Below are 16,077 nucleotides of genomic sequence, written 5' to 3'. Positions count from 1 at the left end.
GTTTAAGATGATCAAATGAGATGATGGGGTAGATAAAGAAACGATTTCCTATGGTGAGGGAGTCCAAAACAAGAGGTCATAAACTTAACATTAGAGCCAGGCTGTTGAGTGGTGATGACAGGAAGCACTTCGTCACACAAGCTGGAACATGTCCCCGAGAGTAACCGAAGGTGTGAGAACGGAAATAATCCAGAGTTAGAAAGGAGAAAAGGCCCAAAAATGGAAGAGTCTGTAATAGGACATCAGGTAGTTTCCTCTTATCTTGGAGACATCAAATACTCGACGTACTGTGTGTTTCAAAGAAAGTTGATTTATTCGACAGGTATCAAAATATTAAACTCCAGCCCAGTTATAGTGGTTATTAACATTGGCAGAAACAAACTCCAACTGTCAGAGTGAACATGGATCAGTCCTGGATGTGATTAACAGCAGAATCCAACCCCTGCAGTCATGTGTATTTGATGGTGTCTCAGCAGGTGTTGATGAACAGGTGGAGCCTGGTCTCCAGTTGTCTTGGGTCCCCTTACCATTGGACCAAGACCGAGCTCTGTCAAGCCCGTGTGGTGGCTGGTGTGCAACGGTCACCCCACGTTAAAAGAATTCACGCACAGGCATCTTCCACCATTTAAAATGAGTTCATCAGTCACCTGAATACTCATTTTTAGCGTGGAAGCAAGTCATCCTCAACCCTAAGAGACTGCATATGATGATGATGATGATGAACAGGTCAATCTCTTCCCACACACTGAGCAGGGAACGGCCCCTCCCAGTGGGAGTACGTTGGTGATTCAGCAGGTTTGATGAATCAGTGAATCTTCCCACACAAGGAGCAAGAGAACGGCCTCTCCCCAGTGTGAACTCGCTGGTGTTTCAGCAGGGTGGATGAACGACTGAATCTCTTCCCACACTCGGAGCAGGTGAACGGTCTCTCTCCAGTGTGACTGTGTTGGTGTCTCTGTAGATTATTTTTGCTTTTAAAGCTCTTTTGACAGTCAGAACATTTAAACGGTCTTTTATCGGTGTGAACAAGTTGGTGATTCAGCAGGTTGGCTAACTGGGTGAATCCCTTCCCACACACAGTGCAGGTGAATGGCCTCTCCCCGGTGTGAACTCGCTGATGTGTCAGCAGGTTGGATTGCTCAGTGAATCTCTTCCCACACTCAGAGCAGGTGAATGGTCTCTCCCCAGTGTGAACTCGCTTGTGGGTCAGCAGGCGGGATGAACGAGAGAATTCCTTCCCACAGTCGGAGCAGGTGAACGGCCTCTCCCCAGTGTGAACTCGCTGGTGTATCAGCAGGGTGGATGACTGAGTGAATTTCTTCCCACACTCAGAGCAGATGAATGGCCTCTCCCCAGTGTGAACTCGTTGGTGTTTCAGGAGCTGGGATGACAGAGTGAATCCCTTTCCACACTCAGAGCAGGTGAACGGCCTCTTCCCAGTGTGAACTCGCTGGTGTGAAGTGAGGCTGGATGACTCTGTGAATCCCTTCCCACACACAATGCAGGTGAACGGCCTCTCAGTATGAACTCGCTGGTGTTTCAGCAGGGTGGATGAACGACTAAATCTCTTCCCACATATAGAACAGGTAAACGGTCTCTCCCCAGTGTGACTGCGTTGGTGTGTCAGCAGATCCTTTTTGCATTTAAAGCTCTTCTGACAATCAGAGCATTTAAAAGGTCTCTCATCAGTGTGAACAAGTTGGTGTGAAGTGAGGTTGGCTAACTGGGTGAATGCCTTCCCACACTCAGAGCAGGTGAACGGTCTCTCCCCAGTGTGAACTCGCTGGTGTGTCAGCAGGTTGGATGAGTGAGTGAATCCCTTCCCACACTCAGAGCAGTTGTACGGTTTCTCCTGAGTGTGAACTCGCTGGTGTCTCAGCAGGTCGGATGACCGAGTGAATCCCTTCCCACACACAGTGCAGGTGAACGGCCTCTCCCCAGTGTGAACGTGCTGGTGTGTCAGCAGGTTGGATGACCGAGTGAATCCCTTCCCACACACAGAGCAAGTGAACGGTCTGTACCCAGTGTGAACGTGCTGGTGTCTCAGCAGGTCGGATGACCGAGTGAATCCCTTCCCACACACAGTGCAGGTGAACGGCCTCTCCCCAGTGTGAACGTGCTGGTGTGTCAGCAGGGTGGATGACCGAGTGAATCCCTTCCCACACACAGAGCAAGTGAATGGCCTCTCCCCAGTGTGACTGTGACGGTGAATTTGAAGCTGGGATGGGTAACTGAATCCCTTCCCACAGTCCCCACATTCCCACGGTTTCTCCGTGGTGCCGGTGTCCTTGTGTCTCTCCAGGTTGGACGATCAGTTGAAGCCTGGTCCACACACAACACGTGTACGGTTTCTCCCCACTGTGAATGGTGTGATGTTTTTTCAGGCTGTGTAACTGGTTAAAGCTCTTTACACAGGCAGTGCACTGGAACACTCACTCGGGTGTGTGTGTGTCTCGGTGCTTTTCCAGTCACACTGATATTTGAAATCTTTTCCCACAGACAGAACAGACAAACATTTCTCCTTCCACTTTCAAAGGCCGATGATATTCGGGTCCTGGTCAATGGATTGACTCTGTCAGATCTTGATTGGATGTTTGGTTTCAGTGTCCCGTCTGTAAATCCTCCCCTTCTAAAACCCTGTAAATGGAGTTTACAAACATTATTGATACAGGATAGAAATTCAGAACAGACAATTCGAGTTTTCATAGAATCATAGAAATTGACAGCACAGAAGGAGGCCAACAGAGCTATCCAGCCTAATCCCACTTTACAGCTCTTGTTCCGTATCCTTGTCGGTTACTGCACTTCAAGTGCATATCCATGAATGTTTTAAATGCTTTGAGGGTTTCTGCCTCTACCACCCTTTCAGGTCGTGAGTTCCCGACATCTTCTGTGTGAAAATATTTCTCCTCAATTCCCCTCTAAACCTCCGACCAATTACTTTAAATCTATGCTCCCTGATTATTGATCACTCTGCTAAGGCGAATAGGTCCTTCCGAACCACTCTATCTCGATCCCTCATAATTGTATGCCTATCAGCCTCCTCTGTTCCAAAGAAAACAATCTTTCCTCGTAGCTAAAATTCTCCAGTCCAGGCAACATCCTCGTAAAGCTCTTCTGTACCCTCTCTTTCCTGTAATGTGGTGACCAGAACTGCACACAGTACTCTAGCTGTGGTCTAACTAGTGTTTTATACAGTTCAAGCATAGCTTCCCTGCTCTTATATTCTATGCCTCGGCTTAAAAAAGGCAAGTATCTCGTATGCCTTCTTAACCATCTTATCCACCTGTCCTGCTATCTTCAGGGATTTGTGGAAATAGAAACATAGAAAGTAGGTGCAGGAGTAGGCCATTCGACCCTTTGAGCCTGCACCACCATTCAATAAGATCATGACTGATCATTCACCTCAGTACCCCTTTCCTGCTTTCTCTCCATACCCCTTGATCCCTTTAGCCGTAAGGGCCACATCTAACTCCCTCTTGAATATATCCAACAAACTGGCATCAACAACTCTCTGCGGCAGGGAATTCCACAGGTTAACAACTCTCTGAGTGAAGAAGTTTCTCCTCATCTCAGTCCTAAATGCCTTACCCCTTATCCTTAGACTGTGACCCCTGGTTCTGGACTTCCCCAACATCGGGAACATTCTTCCTGCATCTAACCTGTCCAGTCCCGTCAGAATTTTATATGTTTCTATGAGATCCCCTCTCATCCTTCTAAACTCCAGAGAATACAGGCCCAGTCAATCCAATCTTTCCTCATATGGCAGTCCTGCCATCCCAGGAATCAGTCTGGTGAACCATCACTGCACTCCCTCAATAGCAAGAATGTCCTTCCTCAGATTAGGAGACCAAAACTGAACACAATATTCCAGGTGAGGCCTCACCAAGGCTCTATACAACTGCAGTAAGACCTCCCTGCTCCTATACTCAGATCCTCTCGCTATGAAGGCCAACATACCATTTGCCTTCTTCACCGCCTGCTGTACCTGCATGCCAACTTTCAATGACTGATGTACCATGACACCAAAGTCTCGTCGCACCTTCCCTTTTCCTAATCTGCCGCCATTCAGATAATCTGCCTTCGCGTTTTTGCCCCCAAAGTGGATAACCTCACATTTATCCACATTATACTGCATCTGCCATGCATTTGCCCACTCACCTAACCTGTCCAAGTCACCCTGCAGCCTCTTAGCATCCTCCTCACAGCTCACACCGCCACCCAGCTTAGTGTCATCTGCAAACTTGGAGATATTACACTCAATTCATTCATCTAAATCATTGATGTATATTGTAAATAGCTGGGGTTCCAGCACTGAGCCCTGCGGCACTCCACTAGTCACTGCCTGCCATTCTGAAAAGGACCCGTTTATCCCGACTCTCTGCTTCCTGTCTACCAACCAGTTCTCTATCCACATCAGTACATTACCCCCAATACCATGTGCTTTAATTTTGCACACCAATCTCTTGTGTGGGACCTTGTCAAAAGCCTTTTGAAAATCCAAATACACCGCATCCACTGTTTCTCCCTTGTCCACCCTACTAGTTACATCCTCAAAAAATTCTTGAAGATTTGTCAAGCATGATTTCCCTTTCATAAATCCATGCTGACTTGGACCGATCCTGTCACTGCTTTCCAAATGCGCTGCTATTTCATCTTTAATAATTGATTCCAACATTTTCCCCACTACTGATGTCAGGCTAACCGGTCTATAATGCTCTGTTTTCTCTCTCCCTCCTTTCTTAAAAAGACATGCACTCTAAGGTCCCAGCATTCCTTAACACTTCTCAGTGTCCTACCATTAATTGTGTATTCCCTTGCCTTGTTAGCCCTCCCCAAATAAATTATCTCACACTTCTACTGATTGTATTCCATTGTCAGTGTTCTGCTCACCTGACCAGTCCATTGATATCTTCCTGCAGTCTCTCACTTTCTTTTTCATTATCAACCATTCAGCTGATTTTAGTATCATCAGCAAACTTCTTAATAATACCCTCTATATTCAAGTCTAAATCATTGAGATATACCACAAAAAGCAAGGGATCTAGTACTGAGCCCTGCGGAACCTCACTGGAAGCAGCCTTCCAATCACAAAAACACCCATCAACCATTACCCTTTGCTTCCTGCCTGAGCCAATTTTGGATCCAGCTTGTCACTTTGCCTTGGATCCCATGGGTTTTTACTTTCGTGTCATGTGGGACCTTATCAAAAGCCTCACTAAAATCCACATAATCTACATCAAATGTACTACCCTCATCGACCCTCCTTGTTACCTCCTCAAAAAGTTCAATTAAGTTAGTCAGACATGACCTTCCCGTAACAAATCCATGCTGACTGTCCTTGATTAATCCATGACTTTTTAAATGAAGATTTATCCTCCCACCAACAAGGTTAGGCTGACTGGCCTGTAATCACTCGGTCTATCCCTTTTTAAATTTGGGTACCACATTAGCAGTCCTCCTGCACCACACCTGTAGCCAGAGAGGATTGGAAACTGATGGTCAGAGCCTCTGCTATTTACCATTTTGCTTCTCAACAGCCTGGGATACATTTCATCCTGGCCTGGGGATTTATCCACTTTCAAAGCTGCTAAACCCCTTAATACTTCCTCTATCATTATGTTTATTTCATCTAATATTTCACACTCCTCCTCCCTGATTGCAATGTCCGCATTGTTCCTCTCTTTTGTGAAAACAGACACAAAGTATTCATTAAGAACCATACCCATAGATAGGCGTTTCTGCGGCCGCAACCGAGACTCCAGGATGGTACGTTGCCTCCCTGGTGCAAGGATCAAGGATGTCTCGGAGCGGGTGCAGGACATTCTGAAAAGGAGGGTGAACAGCCAGTTGTCGTGGTACATATAGGTAACAACGATATCGGTAAAAAACGGGATGGGGTCCTACGAGACGAATTTAGGGAGCTAGGAGTTAAATTAAAAAGTAGGACCTCAAAAGTAGTAATCGCAGGATTGCTACCAGTGCCACGTGCTAGTCAGAGTAGGAATCGCAGGATAGCTCAGATGAACACGTGGCTTGAGCAGTGTTGCAGCAGGGAGGGATTCAAATTCCTGGGACATTGGATCCGGTTCTGGGGGAGGTGGGACCAGTACAAACCAGACGGTCTGCACCTGGGCAGGACCGGAACCAATGTCCTAGGGGGAGTGTTTGCTAGTGCTGTTTGGGAGGAGTTAAACTAATATGGCAGGGGGATGGGAACCTATGCAGGGAGACAGAGGGGAATAAAATGGAGGCAGAAGCAAAAGATAGAAAGGAGAATAGTAAAAGTGGAGGGCAGAAAAACCCAAGGCAAAAAGCAAAAAGGGCCACTTTACAGCAAATTCTAAAGGGTCAAAGTGTGTTAAAAAGGCAAGCCTGAAGGCTCTGTGCCTCAATGCGAGGAGTATTCGGAATAAGGTGGACGAACTAACTGCGCAGATCGCAGTTAACGGGTATGATATGATTGGCATCACGGAGACATGGCTCCAGGGTGACCAAGGCTGGGAACTCAACATCCAGAGGTATTCAGCATTTAGGAAGGATAGACAGAAAGGAAAAGGAGGCGGGGTGGCGTTGCTGGTTAAAGAGGAAATGAATGCAATTGTAAGGAAGGACATTAGCTGGATGATGTGGAATCTGTATGGGTGGAGCTGTGGAATACCAAAGGATAGAAAATGATAGTGGGAGTTGTGTACAGGCCACCAAACAGTAGTAGTCAGGATGGGGACAGCATCAAACAAGAAATAAGGGATGTGTGCAATAAAGGTACAGCAGTAATCATGGGCGACTTTAATCTACATATTGATTGGGCTAACCAAACTGGTAGCAATGCGGTGGAGGAGGATTTCCTGGAGTGTATTAGGGATGGTTTTCTAGATCAATATGTCGAGGAACCAACTAGGGAGCTGGCCATCCTAGACTGGGTGATGTGTAATGCGAAGGGACTAATTAGCAATCTTGTTGTGCGAGGCCCCTTGGGGAAGAGTGACCATAATATGGTAGAATTCTTTATTAAGGTGGAGAGTGACAAAGTTAATTCAGAAACTAGGGTCCTGAACTTAAGAGTGTGGAAATGTATTTTTATCTAAGCTGATACCATACGGTATTTGTGTGCCATTTGATTAAAATGGAGTCCTGGCCCTTCCAGAACTTTCTGCATTTTAGCAGCCAGCTTATTATGAACAGCTAAACCTGCTGTTAGATGGCTGATGGTTATCAGACAGCTTGGAGACAAGTCATGCTGAGACAAGTAACCCCCCATGGTGCTCTCCTATTGTCTACACTACAGGAGTTCCATGTCACCCCACCCTTATCTTCTAGCCATTATCTCTTTCCTTTACCTCATCCATTTGAAGCAAACAGGTAAACTGACCAGGAAATTGGATAATCCTGATACAATACAAGACAGGTGATAGCCCATTACCTATGACTCATGGAGTAATGGCCGTTTGGCTTTCTGATAACCCTGACAAAAGGAAATATCTGGATACCATTTCAGTACCAGGATATAGTAATTAACTCTTTATCTGTATTCACTGACTGTGAGACAGAGCAATACACAGGGAGAGGCCAGAACTTGGGTTTTACTGTATAAATATCTTGTGAAGCTGTACCATTGCGGAGGTGTTCATTTGGCCCTTGACTGAGTGAAACCTACCCCTTGCGAGCAAGTAAATTAAAAGAGAAACTTCCATCGGAGTTGTAAGTGTCGGAGTCATTCTTTTCTGAGGTCGAGATTTCGACAGTTATTGGAGGTTCCACCGAGATGCATACTCTCTGTTCTGTGAGTAAAACGGATACAGGCATAGTGCCTCTCCAGTGAAAGGCTTCGGTGGCCAAACAAGGTGAGCCTTTGCTCACAAGTGGTTTCTTCACTGTTGAATCGCAGATGTAATCTGTTGTCCACAGCTGAGGTACTGCATCTACAAGACTCGGCATTTAAAAGTTAAAGGTATTTTTTTTTATAACCATTTCTTTCTCAGCTCGCCAGCAGAAGAGAACAGGTTCTGGAAAAAATCTCGAGACAGCCCGGGGAAGGTTTCAGTAGGTAAAAGAAAGCGCTAGTCGATCGAAAAGGGTTCCAGGTTCTTATATAAGATTTTTATTGTTTTTAATTCGGAAGGGGTTCTTATGTGATAAGACTATTAAAAGAAAAGAAAAAAGAAAGCGCTAATAATCGATCGAAGGTTCTTATGTGATAAGATTTTTATTGTTTTTAATTCGGAAGGGGTTCTTATGTGATAAGACTATTAAAAAAAAAAGAGCGCAATCGATCAAAGAGTTTGGGTACGGAACCTTAAGTTTTATCAGCTGTTATTAGGATAAGTTAAGGACTCGGTCTGTAGTGGCATACAACGCAGACTGAGAATTTGTTTAGAGGTTATGATTTGTGTACTCACGGGAATATTGTTTGTTGTCCTTGTATTACTGTTGGTTGCAATACCTTTGTGAGTCATTGCCATTAGAGAAACGGGAAGAGTCACTAGGGAAAATTGTGATTCGGAAAAAAAAACACAAGGATTGATTAAGAAAAGAAACAGTAACTGATTGATCAACTACGATTGGTTCGTGCCAACATATCTCACACACCCAGACTGAGCCCGAATTAAGAGCCTTTTCAGGCCACGTAACGGCCAGGAGAAGTGGGCGTAGAGAACTCGGTTGGCCGAAAGGATTGTGAGATCAGAAACTGTGGTAAAATCTTAAATCATCCAGAATAGGTGCCGGAGCAAGTTAAAACACCACAAAAGGCACACCAGCCTATGTCATGCTCCAGAATTGTGGTCAGTCTTCAATTGACCAAAGAAACAAAAACCAGTAAAGTGGACTAAGGGTGAAAACAGGCCATTTCCACCCGATGGTTCATTTAATTTAGAGAGAACAACTTGTCTCCAGGAGTGTCTTATAAACAGAGATCCAGGTAGAAAAAAAAAAGGAAAGTAATAGAAAAGTCCTGGGTTCCGATTCTTCAAGCCCATGTAAAATTAACAGAGGAAGTAAATCAAATGAAAAAAAAAGAGAACCTGATAGTGACTTATGAAAAAAAAAAATGAAGCTAGTAAAAGAAAAAGCTTTATTGAATGGAGAGAGACTTGTGAATGTCTTGTCTTTGAATGAGAGTGCGTGAATGTCTTGTCTTTGAATGAGAGTGCTTCTGTCTTTTTTCCTTGTGTCTGGAAACCTGTTTGGAAAAGTTGTGGAGCTGCCTGTTTGTTTTAGCTCCGCCCACTTTTTGAAACAAAGTGAAGTTTTTTAACCCTTCATAGTGTTGTCCTGTATGTGGGAAGTTTAAGACATTTTAAGTTAGAAGCGCAGGTGTGGATTTATTCGGATGAGAGGTTACGGAGCTAGGAAATGCACAAAGGATGGGTTTGTTGAGACATGGTCCCGGTGGTTAAAAGTTGTAATGCTTTTTTTTTTAAAAAGCCTTTGTGGGTCTCTCGAGGTGCAGGCTGGGGGAGTACACTCTCATTGTCCTTGGTGTAAATTCTTGGTACAAAAGCTTCTAGCTCAGTAAGAGGATTTTTTTTTGATAAAGAGTGGCAGTAAAACAATTGAATTGGGATTTTGAGATATTTCAGGTGATCTCCTTGATCAACATTTTGGGTGTATTGGAAAAATCTTGGGTTTGGAAGCCTTTTAATAAAATTAGAAAACAAGTACTTTACATTCTGTGATCTGTGAATCACTATAAGCATAAATGAGAAGTCCGTGTAACACACAGATTTGTCCAGTTCAGAAGCCCACACAAATGAAGGTTTGTCCATGACCTACAAGCTGTGAATGAATCTACTATATTCTCACAATGCTTAAAGGATGTGGAATGAAGTATCCCGGAATGCTTTCCAGAACCTTAAGCAGTCCCTCACTTCAGCACCAGCCTTGGGAATTACCAGATTACACTAAGCTATTCAACTTATTTGTGCATCACAAGTCGGGTTTTGCACAATCTGTTTTGACTCAGTTACATGGGGACAGGCAGCGACCGGTAGCATATTTCAGTACCCAACTAGACCCAGTGGCACGCGGACTATCGGGATGTCTTCCTTCGTTGGCAGCAGCTTATTATGCTATGCAACAGGCTCAGACAATCAAAAATGCAGAACAAGTGGAAAATCTCCTGCGAGCCATTTAATGCCCCTTAAAACTTGCCATTATCAAATGCCAGGCACATACAGGCCAGTCGAATGAGGTGGCACTTGGGAATGCCAGAGCTGATAATGCAGCTAAGTCAGCAGCTCTGTCGAAAGTGGGGATGCAGGTGTCATTGTTCCCACTGAGGAAAAATAATTGCTCAGACCTGCCACCCACTATTAATGACGTGCTGGCCTTTCAGACACAGGCCAGTACGGAGGAGGTGGTGACCTGGACGAAGGATCAATGTTATAAAAAATCCAGAGGGAATATGGGTTCACCATGACGGCCGCGTGGTGGCCCCTAGATCCTTACTTCCATGGATTGCCCGATGTGTTCATACATTCACACATGCAGGCAAAGGGGGATTGGCAGATTATATTTTGGCAACTTGGTATGCACCAGGTATTTCGGCAATTGCAAAACAAATCTGTGAAAATTGTGTTACCTGTCAGACAATGAATCCGGGTAAGACGGAAAAAGTAGAATCTGCCTCCCACCCAAATCCAGTCGGGCCTTTTGTACATTTACAAATGGATTTTATTGAATTACCTATGTGTATGGGATTCAAGTATGTATTAGTTATTGTAGATGTGTTCTCTAGATGGATTGAAGCCTTTCCATGTAAAAAGGCCGATGCCACTACTGTTGCTAAATGTTTGTTAAAAGAAATTGTACCGCGCTTCGGAATCCCTGCTAAGCTTTCCAGTGATAACGGGTCACATTTCACGGGAACTGTCATAAGAGAAATGTGTAAAGCTTTACAGATTAATCAACGTTTTCATTGCAGTTATCATCCACAATCAGCTGGACTTGTTGAAAGATATAATGGAATGCTTAAAAATAAGCTGGCAAAACTATGCAATGACACTGGACTGAAATGGACAGAACTGCTGCCCTTAGCTTTGATGGTAATGCGATCTGCAACCAACAGAACAACAGGCCTGTCACCACATGAGATAGTTATGGGACGTCCCCAACGACTATCTTTTACAGCACCATTTACTGCAAAACAGATGGACATCCACAAAATGGAGGAAAATATGTTGAATTATTGTATTGCACTAACCAAATGTATTTCCAGCTTTCATTCACAGGTAAAGGAAGCCCAAGTCAAGCCAGCGGAAGGGAAGTGTCATAACCTGGAGCCAGGGGAATTCGTTTACATCAAGATTTTTAAAAGGAAAAGCAGTCTACAGCCAAGATTCGAAGGACCATACCAGGTCCTGCTGGCGACCAATACTGCAATCAAGGTAAAGGAAAGACCAACATGGATCCACGCATCCCATTGCAAACGGGCACCCGACCAGGAGGAAGGGACGAAGGAATCAGAGGAACAGAAAAAGGAAGACTGAATAAGGAACTGTATGGACTATGGGGACTGATGGTGCTGGGCTTGACAGGGTTTTACTTCGCATTATTGATTACACCAGGGGTACAGACCCACCACCGAAGGGAATTGCACGTAAACGTATTTATGGCACTGAGTCATAGGTATGCTCAAGAAAGAAACTTGTCGAGTTGTTGGATATGTTCCCATGTACCTGTCCACTCCAGGGGGGGTATTCCCCTGAGATCTGTCCCCTTTAACGAATCAGAAATGGTAGAATGGTTGACAGTGCAAAACAGGACAAAACTAACTAAGGGGCCAGAAACAAAGGAGCAAACAGAATGGAGGTCGGCAGGGTATAAACTTACAGCCTTCCAGGGATGGTACCAGCCCAATTATGATAATAACCATCAGCCTCCCTTCCTAAGCATTACTCCCAGAATAGGAAATCCTGAGGGTATAATATGCCTAGTGAGTAATGAAACTAAAAGAAATGGAAATGGAGAGACTGTACAAGATCAGAATGGATTGAGTTGTCCTTGTGAAGGACAAAATGGGGGAATGTGGAAATGTATTTTTATCTAAGCTGATACCATACGGTATTTGTGTGCCATTTGATTAAAATGGAGTCCTGGCCCTTCCAGAACTTTCTGCATTTTAGCAGCCAGCTTATTATGAACAGCTAAACCTGCTGTTAGATGGCTGATGGTTATCAGACAGCTTGGAGACAAGTCATGCTGAGACAAGTAACCCCCCATGGTGCTCTCCTATTGTCTACACTACAGGAGTTCCATGTCACCCCACCCTTATCTTCTAGCCATTATCTCTTTCCTTTACCTCATCCATTTGAAGCAAACAGGTAAACTGACCAGGAAATTGGATAATCCTGATACAATACAAGACAGGTGATAGCCCATTACCTATGACTCATGGAGTAATGGCCGTTTGGCTTTCTGATAACCCTGACAAAAGGAAATATCTGGATACCATTTCAGTACCAGGATATAGTAATTAACTCTTTATCTGTATTCACTGACTGTGAGACAGAGCAATACACAGGGAGAGGCCAGAACTTGGGTTTTACTGTATAAATATCTTGTGAAGCTGTACCATTGCGGAGGTGTTCATTTGGCCCTTGACTGAGTGAAACCTACCCCTTGCGAGCAAGTAAATTAAAAGAGGAACTTCCATCGGAGCTGTAAGTGTCGGAGTCATTCTTTTCTGAGGTCGAGATTTCGACAAGGGTAACTTTGATGATATGAGACGTGAATTGGCTAGATTAGACTGGCAAATGATACTTAAAGGGTTGATGGTGGATAGGCAATGGCAAACCTTTAAAGATCATATGGATGAACTTCAGCAATTGTACATCCCTGTCTGGAGTAAAAATAAAATGGGGAAGGTGGCTCAACTGTGGCTAACGAGGGAAATTAAGGATAGTGTTAAATCCAAGGAGGAGGCATATAAATTGGCCCGCAAAAGTAGCAAGCCGGAGGACTGGGAGAAATTTAGAATACAGCAGAGGATGACTAAGGGTTTAATTAAGAGGGGAAACATAGAGTACGAGAGCAAGCTTGCCGGAAACATAAAAAATGACTGCAAATGCTTCTATAGATATGTGAAGAGAAAAAGATTAGTGAAGACAAACGTTGGTCCCTTGCAATCGGATTCGTGTGAATTTATAATGGGGAACAAAGAAATGGCAGACCAAATGAACAAATACTTTGGTTCTGTCTTCACAAAGGAAGACACAAATAACCTTCCCGATGTACTAGGGGTCCAAAGGTCTAGTGAGAAGGAGGAACTGAAGGATATCCTTATTAGGCGGGAAATTGTGTTAGGGAAATTGATGGGATTGAAGGCCTGATAGTCTACATCCCAGAGTACTTAAGGAAGTGGCCCTAGAAATAGTGGATGCATTGGTGATCATTTTCCAACAGTCTATCGACTCTGGATCAGTTCCTATGGACTGGAGGGTTGCTAATGTAACACCACTTTTTAAAAAAGGAGGGAGAGAGAAAACGGGTAATTATAGACCGGTTAGCCTAACATCAGTAGTGGGGAAAATGTTGGAATCAATCATTAAGGATGAAATAGCAGCACATTTGGAAAGCAGTGACAGGATCGGTCCAAGTCAGCATGGATTTATGAAAGGGAAATCATGCTTGACAAATCTTCTGGAATTTTTTGAGGATGTAACCAGTAGAGTGGACAGGGGAGAACCAGTGGATGTGGTGTATTTGGACTTTCAAAAGGCTTTTGACAAGGTTCCACACAAGAGATTAGTGTGCAAAATCAAAGCACATGATATTGGGGGTAATGTACTGACGTGGATAGAGAACTGGTTGGCAGACAGGAAACAGAGAGTCGGGATTAACGGGTCCTTTTCAGAATGGCAGGCAGTGACTAGTGGAGTGCCGCAGGGCTCAGTGCTGGGACCCCAGCTATTTACAATATATATTAATGATTTAGATGAAGGAATAGAGTGTAATATCTCCAAGTTTGCAGATGACACTAAACTGGGTGGCGGTGTGAGCTGTGAGGAGGACGCTAAGAGGCTGCAGGGTGACTTGGACAGGTTAGGTGAGTGAACAAATACATGGCAGATGCAGTATAATGTGGATAAATGAGGTTATCCACTTTGGGGGCAAAAACACGAAGGCAGAATATTATCTGAATGGCGGCAGATTAGGAAAAGGGGAGGTACAGCGAGACCTGGGTGTGATTGTTCATCAGTCATTGAAGGTTGGTATGCAGGTACAGCAGGCGGTGAAGAAGGCAAATGGTATGTTGGCCTTCATAGCAAGGGGATTTGAGTATAGGAGCAGGGAAGTCTTACTGCAGTTGTACAGTGCCTTGGTGTGGTCCCACTTGGAATATTGTGTTCAGTTTTGGTCTCTTAATCTGAGGAAGGACGTTCTTGCTATTGAGGGAGTGCAGCGAAGGTTCACCAGACTGATTCCTGGGATGGCAGGATTGACATATGAGGAGAGACTGGATCGACTGAGCCTGTATTCACTGGAGTTTAGAAGGATGAGAGGGGATCTCATAGAAACATATAAAATTCTGATGGGAATGGACAGGTTAGATGCAGGAAGAATGGGGAAGTCCAAAACCAGGGGACATAGTCTTAGGATAAGGGGTAAGCTATTTAGGACTGAGATGAGGAGGAACTTCTTCACTCAGAGAGTTGTTAACCTGTGGAATTCTCTACCACAGAAAGTTGTTGATGCCAGTTCATTGGATATATTCAAGAGGGAGTTAGATATGGCCCTTATGGCTAAAGGGATCAAGGGGTATGGAGAGAAAGGAGGAAAGGGGTACTGAGGGAATGATCAGCCATAATCTTATTGAATGGTGGTGCAGGCTCGAGGGGCCGAATGGCCTACTCCTGCACCTATTTTCTGTTTCTATGTCTTCTGCCTCTACACACAGATTACCTTCATGGTCCCCCATAGACCCTACTCCTTCGTCAGTTATCCCCTTGCTCTTAATGTAATTATAAAACATCTTTGCAGTTTTCTTGATTTTCTTGCCAAGTTTTTCATACCCACTATTTGCTTTCTGAATTTCCTTTATATTTTCACCCCTGCACTTTCTATACTCCTCTCGAGGTTCTGCAGTATCGAGCACTCGGTATTTGTTGTAAGCCTCCCTTTTTTCTTTCTCCTGCCCTGTATATCCCTTGACGTCCAGGGGGCTCTAGATGTCTCAGTCCAACCCTTTTTCTTTAAGGGAACATACTTGCTCTGAACCCTCACTATCTCCTCCTTGAATGCCTCCCACTGCTCGGACACTGATTTACCTTCAAGTAGCTGTTTCCAGTCCACTTTGGCTAAATCACATCTCAGCTTAGTAAAATTAACTTTTCTCCAATTGAGAACTTATATTCCTGGTCTATCTTTGTCCTTTTCCATAACTACCTAAATCTAACTGAATTATGATCCCTACTACCAAAATGCCTACCTGCCCAGCTTCATTCATTAAAACTAAGTCCAGAACCACTCCCACTCTTGTTGGGCTTGTTACATACCGGCTAAAAACAAGTTCTCCTGAATGCATTTTAAGAATTCTGCTCCCTCGATACCTTTCACACTAATTCTATCCCAGTTAATATTAGGGTAGTTGAAATCCCCTACTATTACTGCGTATTGTTTTTGCACTTCTCAGAAATGTGCCTAAACATTCGGTCAGGCAGAGTCAGCACGGATTTATGAAGGGGAAGTCATATTTGACAAATTTGCTGGAGCTCTTTGAGGATGTAATGAACAGGGTGGATAAAGGGGAACCAGTAGATGTGGTCCATGCGGATGACATGTCCAGCCCACCGGAACTGGGCTCGCATGATCATCACCTCGATGCTAGTTGATTGTGCTCTCTCCAGAACCTCAGAGTTTGACACGCGGTCTTGCCAGCGTATGTGGAGTATAGATCTGAGACTGCGCATATGGAAAGCTTCCAACTTTTTGATGTGACGCCTATAGGGTGTCCAGGTCTCACATCCATAAAGGAGAGATGAGAGAACGACTGCTCTATGCACCAACAGTTGACAGTCGGATGTGGTGGTGACTCAACACCTTAGTGCACAAGTGACCAAGTGCCTGGCTGGCTTT

General features: G+C 44.4%; 1 long non-coding RNA gene and 2 pseudogenes across 1 annotated transcript in view; 1 reads left to right on the top strand and 2 right to left on the bottom strand.

The window, feature by feature from the left end:
- Positions 1–4,952, bottom strand: part of LOC139260437 (zinc finger protein 850-like) — a 38,484-nt pseudogene extending 33,532 nt beyond the window's left edge.
- The window catches only part of LOC139256522 (zinc finger protein 850-like), a 511,041-nt pseudogene that overhangs the window by 441,469 nt on the left and 53,495 nt on the right, over positions 1–16,077 (top strand).
- Positions 5,605–16,077, bottom strand: part of LOC139260406 (uncharacterized) — a 31,237-nt gene continuing 20,764 nt past the window's right edge. The window contains exon 3 of the long non-coding RNA XR_011592802.1: positions 5,605–5,826. This is a non-coding gene — a long non-coding RNA (uncharacterized lncRNA). The remainder of the gene's footprint in view (positions 5,827–16,077) is intronic.

This window comes from Pristiophorus japonicus, chromosome 3 (assembly GCF_044704955.1).
Source record: "Pristiophorus japonicus isolate sPriJap1 chromosome 3, sPriJap1.hap1, whole genome shotgun sequence".
Taxonomy (NCBI): Eukaryota; Metazoa; Chordata; class Chondrichthyes; family Pristiophoridae; genus Pristiophorus; species Pristiophorus japonicus.
The sequence above is the reverse complement of the archived record's forward strand: the minus strand, read 5'-3'. Positions and strand labels throughout refer to the sequence as shown.